At 43.8% G+C, this 10000-nt stretch overlaps 1 protein-coding gene across 1 annotated transcript in view; it reads left to right on the top strand.

The window, feature by feature from the left end:
- The window catches only part of LOC143290825 (uncharacterized), a 13541-nt gene that overhangs the window by 415 nt on the left and 3126 nt on the right, over window positions 1-10000 (top strand). The gene's annotated exons all lie outside the window — the stretch shown is intronic.

Here is a 10000-nt window from a genome sequence, read left to right as displayed (position 1 = left end):
TTGTTGTTAGTAGTAGTAGTAGTAGGAGGAGGAGGAGGAGGTGGTGGAGGAGGAAGAGGAGTGTATTATTATTGTTGTTGGTAGTAGTAGTAGGAGGAGGAGGAGGAGGAGGAGTGTTTTATTATTGTTGTTTTGTTGTTAGTAGTAGTAGGAGGAGGAGGAAGAGTGTTTCGTTATTGTTGCTGTTAGCAACAGTAGTAGGATGAGGAGGAGGGAAGAGGAGGAGGAGGAAGAAGAAGAGGAGGTGGAGGAAGGGGAGGAGGAGGAGTGTTTTGTTATTGTTGCTGTTGTTGTTAGCAGTAGTAGTAGAAGGAGGAGGAGGAGGAGGAGTGTTTTGTTATTGTTGTTCTTGTTGTTAGTAGTAGTATGAGGAGGAAGAGGAGGAGGAAGAGGAGGAGGTGGAGGAGAAGGAGGAGGAGGTGGAGGAGGAGGAGTGTTATTGTTATTGTTGTTGTCGTTCTTCTTCTTCTTAGTAGTAGTAGTAGTAGCAGTAGCAGTAGTAGTAGTAGTAGTACCACTACTACTATAATGATGATGATGATTGTTATTATCAATATTATTATTGTTGTTATTGGTAGTAGTAGTAGTAGTAGTAGTAGTAGTAGTAGTAGTAGTAGTAGCAGTAGTGTTGCTGTTTCTGTTGTTGTTATCATCATCAACATCATCATCATCATCCGTAGTAGTAGTAGTAGTAGTAGTAGTAAACATCATCATCATCATCATCAACATTATTATCATTATGAGTGATGATGATGATGATGATGATGATTATGATTATTATTATTATTATTATTGTTGTTGTTATTGTAGCACCAGTCTTTGATCAGAGACCAACCTCTAAGCGCAATACAAACTTACAAACACGGAGTCATCTGCACAACAGGCTGTCCACCTGGAAGCAAGAACATACCCAGCATGCACACTCCCCGAAAACGGAGTATGGCTGCCTACATGGCGGGGTTAAAAAAACAAAAAACAAAAAAAACCACGGTAATACACGTAAAAGCCGACTCGCGTTCATACGAGTAAACGTGGAAGTTGCAGCCCACGAACGAAGAAGAATGAATGATAATTATGGATATTTCCACAGCGCCTATCCTCAGTCTGAGGCCAAGCTCTAATTAGCGCTTTACAAACAAGGGGTCGGTCTTCTGCACAACAGGCTGTGTCTGCCTGGGTCCAACTGACAGCTGGCCTTCTGGGGAGCTCATCATTACGCCCGTTTCCTGTGTCATTCTGTCAGGTTTAACTCACTCAGTACGGCCAGTCCTCTCTTCTCCTCTACACAGACCCCTCGGATGTCCTGTGGGTGTCTGAATGACCCAACCTTTAGCTTCCGTCGTCAGAATTGTGGTATTCTTTGTCAACATTCACCTCTTCAGTATAAGTGCCTTCCGCTTGCAATATTTTGATGATGGTAATTGGGCTGAAACGCTGTTAACGTCGATTCTTTCGCCGTTCGTATGGAGAGAGTTAACCCTTCCACCGCCAAGCTCGCATTTATGCACAGGCGTGGTAGAGGACCCATGTCACTGAAAGGTGACCAGATCATTGGTCTGTTATCCATGAACCTACTGCTCTTCTTCATGTTCGGTGGTAGGATAGGCCATATTTTCTATACATCGGAGGGAGAATCCCCAGCTATTCTCAGACACTGTCCTTTCTGTTTTCAGCACAAGGGAATTTTGTACTTCTTCTTCTGCGTTCACTCGTATGCACACGAGTGGGCTTTTACGTGTATGACCGTTTTTACTCCGCCATGTAGGCAGCCATACTCCGTTTTCGGGGGTGTGCATGCTGGGTATGTTCTTGTTTCCATAACCCACCGAACGCTGACATGGATTACAGGATCTTTAACGTGCGTATTTGATCTTCTGCTTGCATATACACACGAAGGGGGTTCAGGCACTAGCAGGTCTGCACATATGTTGACCTGGGAGATCGTAAAAATCTCCATCCTTTACCCACCAGGCGCCGTCACCGTGATTCGAACCCGGGACCCTCAGATTGACAGTCCAACGCTTTAACCACTCGGCTATTGCGCCCGTCGAATTTTGCACTCTAAATTGACTGGCGGTGAAAGGGTTAAATCACGCACACTTTCACTCTCAGACCCTCCAATGTGTAGGTCCCAGTCATCCAAGTTCAGTTTCAGTTTCAGTTTCAGTAGCTCAAGGAGGCGTCACTGCGTTCGGACAAATCCATATACGCTACACCACATCTGCCAAGCAGATGCCTGACCAGCAGCGTAACCCAACGCGCTTAGTCAGGCCTTGAGAAAAAAATATATATAGATAGATAGATAGATAGATAAGCTTACATAAATAAATAAATAAATAAATAATTATGATATTTAAAAAAAGGTAGTAGTAATGAAAATAATAAAATAATAATAATAATAATAATAATAATAATAATAATAATAATAATAAATAAATAAATAAATAAGACAACAATGATGATAAATAAGCAAATAAATGTAAAACGCGAAGACACACATTCACACATACACCCACACATGCATAACAGATATGCACCAAACACGCAGTTTCACAGATATGAAAGTACAGTCAAATACATATAAACGTACATGAGCTCCAACACACACATCCCAGTTCAGTTCACCCATTGCACGCTCGGCTCTGGGTAGGAGGCGCCGGCCACGGGCTGAATGATAACAATTATAATATTAATAATTATAATTACAATAACAAAAAAAGCAATATTAATATTAATAATAATGATGATAATAATGATGATAATAACAATGATGATGATGATGATGATGATAACAATAATGAGAATAGTAATAATGATAATAATAATAATGATAATGATAATGATTATTATTATTATTATTATTATTATTGTTGTTGTTGTTATTATTATCATCATCATCATTATTATCATTATTATTATAACAAAAATAGAAATATTAATAATAATGATGATGATGATGATAATAATAATAATAACAATGATAATGAAATGATATTAATAATAATGATGATGATGATGATAATAATAATAACGATGATAATGAAAATGATGATGATGATGATGATGATGATGGTAACGATAATGACAATAGTAATAATGATAATATCAATAATAATAATAATAATAATTTTATTATGGTTATTATTATTATTATTGTTGTTGTTGTTGCTGCTGCTGCTGTTGTTGTTGTTTACGATGTTGATGATGTTGGTGATGATGATTATAATATAATAATTATTATTATTATTATTGTTATTGTTGTTGTTATTATTGTTGTTGTTGTTTATGATGATGATGATGATTATCATATTATTATTATTATTATATTGATAATAATAATAATAATAGTAATAATAATGATACTACTAATGATAATAACAATGATAACAATAGCAATAACAACAATGATGATTAGATAAATAAACAGATGAATAGATAAATAAATAAATAAACAAATAAATAAAATAAATAACAGAAAACACTTATCAGGACTCGAACCGTCGACCTCAGTCTAAGTTGTCAGTCCGCGACAGCAATTAAACCGCTTCGCTTTTTCAGGTGGACGGGGGGAGGGGGTGGAGGGGTCTGGGGGAGAGGGGGGAGAGACAGAGAGAGAGAGAGACAGAGACAGAGACAGAGAGAGAGAGAGACATCTCTCATTTTGCATTCAAATTCTGACCGTGTAGGCGCATCTGTCTCTGCCGGGTCTAATGACATTGTCTGAAACATGATACAATGCATCGTTGGGAGATAGGGGGTGGGGTTAGTGGGGGGCTGGGGCCCGGGGTGGGACTGGGGGGGGGGGGGTCGTCGTGGGGGTGGAGGTGGAGGGAGATAGGGGTGGGGGGGGGGGCGGGGGTTACTGCGGGGGGTCGCCGTGGGGGTGGAGGTGGGGTCTACGTGTGTGGCATGCATGCAGTTATCATCATATGGCGTCAGAGTGAGTCACAAAGTTACTTTTGAAACAGCTGCAGCGTGTGTGTGTGGGGGGGGGGGGGGTAGAGGGGGCGAGGGGCTGGGGGGGTCGTGTGTGTGTGTCTGTGTCTGTGTGTGTAACTGTGTCTCTGCGTGTGTCTGTGAGTCTCTGTGTGTGTGTGTGTGTGTGTGTGTGTGTGTGTGTGTGTGTGTGTGTGTGTGTGTGTGTGTGTCTGTGTCTGTGTCTGTGTCTGTGTGATTGTTGTTGTTGTAGTGGTGTTAATGTGTAGAAGGGGGTTTGGGGGGAGGTGTGAGTGTGTGTGTGTGTGTGCGCGCGAGCGCGCGCGCGCGTGCACGTGTGTCTGTGTATGTGTGTGTATGTGCGTTCGTTCGCACGACAACAATGGAAATAACAGCAATGACAAAAACGACAACAATAGCAACAGCAATAGCAGCAGCCGCTTCAAACAAAGAACAACAACAGTAATAACAACAAACAAACAAACAAACAGCAAATAACAGTAACAACAAACAGCATTGATAACAAACAATAAAAACAAAAACAGCTGTTTTTTGACGGGAAATCTTATTGAAGCCAGGAGCAGGTTCAGTTTCGTGTTTCTCAAAAAGGCGTCACTGCGTTCGGACAAATCCATATAAGCCACACCACGTCTGCTTGGTAGATGCCTGACCAGCAGCATAACTCAACGCGCTTAGTCAGGTCTTGAGTGCGTGCGTGCATCTACATTTGAGTACCCATCAGTGCAAGTGAGGTTCTTCTACAGAATTTTGACCAGAAAGGGCGAGGTGGGGATTCGAACCCAGACCTCTCAAGTACAATGCATTAGCTGATAGGCGTCTTAACCATTCTGCCACCTTCCTCCAGGGCAGTCCAATGATGAACCTAATGTCTGCTGAATCTTGGAGATCAGCGTGGAATGAATTCTCTAAGTTCAATTACCAACGGGCGCAATAGCCGAGTGGTTAAAGCGTTGGACTTTCAATCTGAGGGTCCTGGGTTCGGATCTCGGTGACGGCGCCTGGTGGGTAAAGGGTGGAGATTTGTCCTGTTTCCCAGGTCGACAATATATGCAGACGTGCTTAGTGCCTGAACCCCCTTCGTGTATATACGCAAGCAGAAGATCAAATACGCACGTTAAAGATCCTGTAATCCATGTCAGTGTTCGGTGGGTTATGGAAACAAGAACATACCCAGCATGCACACCCCCGAAAACGGAGTATGGCCAGTATGGCTGCCTACATGGCGGGGTAAATAAACAAAAACGGTCATACACGTAAAATGTTACATGTCTGTCTGAGTGTGTATGTGTGCGTGCCTGAAATCTGATTGAATGACACAGGAAACGAATGATGAGCGCTCAGTGGCAGCCGTCAGTCGACTCTACCCAGCTAGACAGCCTGTTGTGCTAATGACTCTAGTGTTTGTAAAGCGCTTAGACCTTGGTCTCCGACCGAGGGTTGGCGCTGTATAAGTATCCATATCAATCAATCAAACTTCCTGTGTGCCCTGGGGTGTTGATTTCTGCTAACCAAGAGAAGAGCAGACCCTCAAGAAAGACGTCCATACATAGAACGCTGACTGACATTTTGACCTGTAAGCTCTGTCTATCATCTCAGTCTTCTGAGAGGAAGGTTGCAGAATTGTTTGGACGCTCATCTGCTAATACAGATAGCCCGTGAAGATCTGGAGCCAGTTGCATTGCTCGGACGGAAGAGCCGAGTATGGTCGTAACCCGCTCTTGACTGTGTGTAGTATGGAACTGACCAATGGCGTAGTTCGTTCACACAATGGGCATTTAGTCACGTGTTACTGTCAGTTTCAGTTGCTCAAGGAGGCGTCACTGCGTTCGGACAAATCCATATACGCTACACCACATCTGCCAAGCAGATGCCTGACCAGCAGCGTAACCCAACGCGCTTAGTCAGGCCTTGAGAAAAACATAAAATAATGGCCCGCATGGGGGTCGAACCCACGACCTCCGCGTTATCAGCACGGCGCTCTAACCAACTGAGCGTGTAACTGTCAACAAGTTAGCTCACTCAGTACGGCCAGTCCTCTCTTCTCCTCTACACAGACCCCTCGGATGTCCACTGGGTGTCTGAATGACCCAACCTTTAGCTTCCGTCGTCAGAACTGTGGTACTCTTTGTCAACATTCACTTCTTCAGTATAAGAGCCTTCCGCTTGCAATATTTTGATGATGGCCACTGGGGTGAAACGCTGTTAACGTCGTCTCTTTCGCCGTTCGTATGGAGAGAGTTAGAACACCAAGCAATGCGATTGGCTCCTGGCTACGAATCCCACTCTTGCCCTTTCTCCCAAGTTTGGCTGGAAAATCAAACTGCGGAATATGTGTTGTTCTCAGACATATGCCTAGCAGATGCGGTGTAGCTTATAATGGATTTGTCCAAACTGTAGTTAAGCCTCCTTGAGAAACCGAAACGAAAACTGAAACTGAAACTTGTCTCAATAAAGTGTGCACCCGTTTCACACACGAGCATACTTGTCAGCTCGCAATCAGCAGGTTAAGGTAGCGATCCACACAATGCAGCATACTGGACCTATTTCCCAGGACAGACGACAGTGTTTCGACGTATTTGTATTATACTGTCTAAGATGATTTCGATGATTATACCGCACATAGAATCCACACACTCACACCAGAGCAACGTAAATCTCAGACAACTCCAAACACATGTATAAAGTTAAAATATTCACTGAAATTGTCCATGAAAATCAAATATTCAGACAAAGAACTTAGAATACTATGTTTCCCCGCAGATCCAACGGTGGTTTTTTTTTTTTCTGTTGTTGGTTTGTTGTTGGTTTTTGTTGTTGTTGTTGTTTTCTTAGTTTGTTTTGTTTTGTGGGTCGGGTTTTGTTGTTGTTGTTGTTGTTGTTGTTGTTGTTGTTAGGCCCGACACTCGGCTTATATCACAGACTGACATCAGTTTACATTTGGCCCCAACAGCAAAGTGAGAGCTGTATTATCAATGGTTTCTCCAGTCAATGGGAAACCATTTACAGCTTAGTCTTTTGTGAAGGACTATGACTCTCAAACTAGGAGGCAAAATTGTCACTGGCTCTTAGTGCTGCAGCCTTGTGGGCTAGTTGGCCTTTGGGAACCACCCCAACGCCGACTGTCCTAAAACCCTCTTGGCCGAGAGAGTGGGGATGTAACTTGGGCAAGACACTCTCCACTATAATCAAATTCTACCCCAGACAGTCGGAACAGCAGTTGCCTCCTCTGCTGTTTTGATGGTCATAGTCGGACACGACTGACTATTATATATATATATATATATATATATATGTGTGTGTGTGTGTGTGTGTGTGTGTGTGTGTGTGTGTGTGTGTGTGTGTGTGTGACTTGACTTGACTTCATTTATTGTCATAAAATCCCGAAGGATTAATAAACACAACAAAGAACAAAGGGAACAAAGAAATAAACGGTCATCTAATATGCATGCACTGAAATACATAGTTGGCGAGTGTTTTTTGACAGTCATCGCAGGTGAATAAATCACTTGGTTTTAGGATATTGTTTTGTATTTTTCTAGAGATCACATTTGATTGATGATCATACTGCTGTATAGTTGTGATTAGATGGTTTCGCAAATTATGAAATAAGATACACGTATCTAAGAAATGCAATTCATCTTCAACAACTTCACATATAGCACATAACCTCTCTTCTCTGGGAATGTTTGCATATCTTCCTCGTTCGATGTTCAAATAATGTGCGCTTATTCTGTGTGTGTGTGTGTGTGTGTGTGTGTGTGTGTGTGTGTGTGTGTGTGTGTGTGTGTGTGTGTTGTTCTTTGTGGTGGGGTGTCGTTTCTTTTGTTTGTTGTTGTTGTTTTTTTTCCGAGAAAGTCGTGCGATGACTGGTGGCCTAGTGGTAATGAACTACACTGGGAAGGGGGGGGGGGTGTCCATTCTTGTCTTGTAACAACCATCTGCAAACGCGGGCTGGGACATGTATCAAGGCTCCCCCGTAATAAGAACTGCATGCCAAGCCGCAAATTGGACAACTACATGCCAGAGATAAGGGGGAAAAAGAAGGGGGGGGGGGACGGTCCAAGATATTCTTCTTCTTCTTCTGCGTTCACTCGTATGCACACGAGTGGGCTTTTACGTGTTTGACCGTTTTTACCCCGCAATGTAGGCAGCCATACTCCGTTTTCGGGGGTCAAGATATTCAAACTGGCGATAAAAAGTGGAAAGAGACATCAGACTTGTCGACACGCGATTGGGTGACACCAGCAAATTAACTAAACTGGCTGAATAATAATAATAATAATAACAATAATTATGGTATTTATATAGCGCTGAATCTTGTGCAGAGACAAATCAATGCGCTTTCGCACCAGTCATTCACACGCATGCATAACTCTTAAAACTGGAGAAACTGAAGACAAGGAAGAGGCAGGGAAAGGAGGCCAGACTTGAAAGAGCTGAGTGTGGAGACTTGACGAAGCGAAAGAGGAAGTTCATTCCGGAAAATTGCAAGGTCCAGAGACAGAGAAAGAACGGCGGCCAACAGTCGAGTGTTTGAATCTGGGTATGCGTAAACAGAGTAGATCCGAAGCCGATCGTAGTGAGCGAGATGGAGTGAACAGGTGAAGGCAGCCGCAGAGATAGGAAGGGGCAGATTCGTGAATACATCTATAACATAGAGTGCTGATCTTGTACTTTATTCGGTGTGAGACAGGGAGCCAGTGGAGAGTACCGCAGACACTGGTTGGAGCGTTTCGACTGTCCTCCTGCATCCAATCCAACGACGTGGGAGCAGCTTATATTAACTTATATTAACTCACTCAGTACGGCCAGTCCTCTCTTCTCCTCTACACAGACCCCTCGGATGTCCAGTGGGTGTCTGAATGACCCAACCTTTCGCTTCCGTCGTCAGAATTGTGGTATTCTTTGTCCACATTCACGTCTTCAGTTAAAAGAGCCTTCCGCTTGCAATATTTTGATGATGGTAATTGGGGTGAAACGCTGTTAACGTCGTCTCTTTCGCCGTTCGTTCGGAAAGAGTTAAGTCTTGAGAGCTACTGACAGCACAGGCTTTCTGGCAGTCCAACGCTTTCCCCCTCACATTGAGAGAAAGCCTGGGATTCCGAGACAAGCATCGTCGTTCGTCCACTTGCCAAGTTTTCTCTCAGCATCATGATCGTCATCGTCGTTCCCCTCTTTCTACATTCTTCTCTCTCTCTCTCTCTCTCTCTCTCTCTCTCTCTCTCTCTCTCTCCCCTCTCTCCGTCTCTCTCTCTCTCTCCCTCTCTCTCTCTCTCTCTCTCTCTCCCCCCTCTCTCTCTCTCTCTCCGTCTCTCTCCCTCTCTCTCCCCCCTCTCTCTCTCTCCTCTCTCTCACCCCCATCTCTCTCTCTCTCTCCGTCTCGCTCCCCCCTCTCTATCTCCCTGTCCCCCCTCTCTCTCTCTCCCTCTCTCTCTCTCCCGCTCTCTCTCTCTGTCTCTCTCCCTCTCTCTGTCCCTCTTCTTCCTTCTCTCTCTCTCCCTCTCTCTCTCTGTCTCTCTCTTTCTTCCTCTCTCTCTCCCCCCTCTCTCTCTCTCTGTCCCCCCTCTCTCTCTCCCCCCTCTCTCTCTCTTTCCCTGTCTCTCTCTCTCTGTTGGAGAGAAGATAAGAAATCAACCCCGGTGAGAAGGGAAATGGTTTAATAAGAATTTCAAAGATTTAGAACAACAACAATGATAGTAGTAATAATAACAACAATAATAATAATAATAATAAGGGGACGGGAGGGGGGGCGGGGTTTGGCAGTGTGTGAGAGTGTGTGAGTGCTTTCTCGTAAAGTGATAGAAAGGGTGGGCTGGCAACTACATATCCCCCACCCTCACCCCTTCCCCCACACCCAGAACCCCTCCATCTCCCCCTCACACACACACACACACACACACACACACACACACACACACACACGGTTTCTCTTGCTAATTAAAGTGAGAGTAAGTGTGGGATCGTCAGAAAGCTTGCGTTAATAACAGCTACAAAGCCTCAAAACTGGAGAATTCTCAAACGGGTTTCCAACAGGGAAGGTGTG

The sequence above is a fragment of the Babylonia areolata genome, chromosome 16 (genome assembly GCF_041734735.1).
Source record: "Babylonia areolata isolate BAREFJ2019XMU chromosome 16, ASM4173473v1, whole genome shotgun sequence".
Taxonomy (NCBI): domain Eukaryota; kingdom Metazoa; phylum Mollusca; class Gastropoda; order Neogastropoda; family Buccinidae; genus Babylonia; species Babylonia areolata.
Note: the sequence above shows the minus strand (reverse complement) of the source record. Positions and strands in the feature narration are given on the sequence as shown.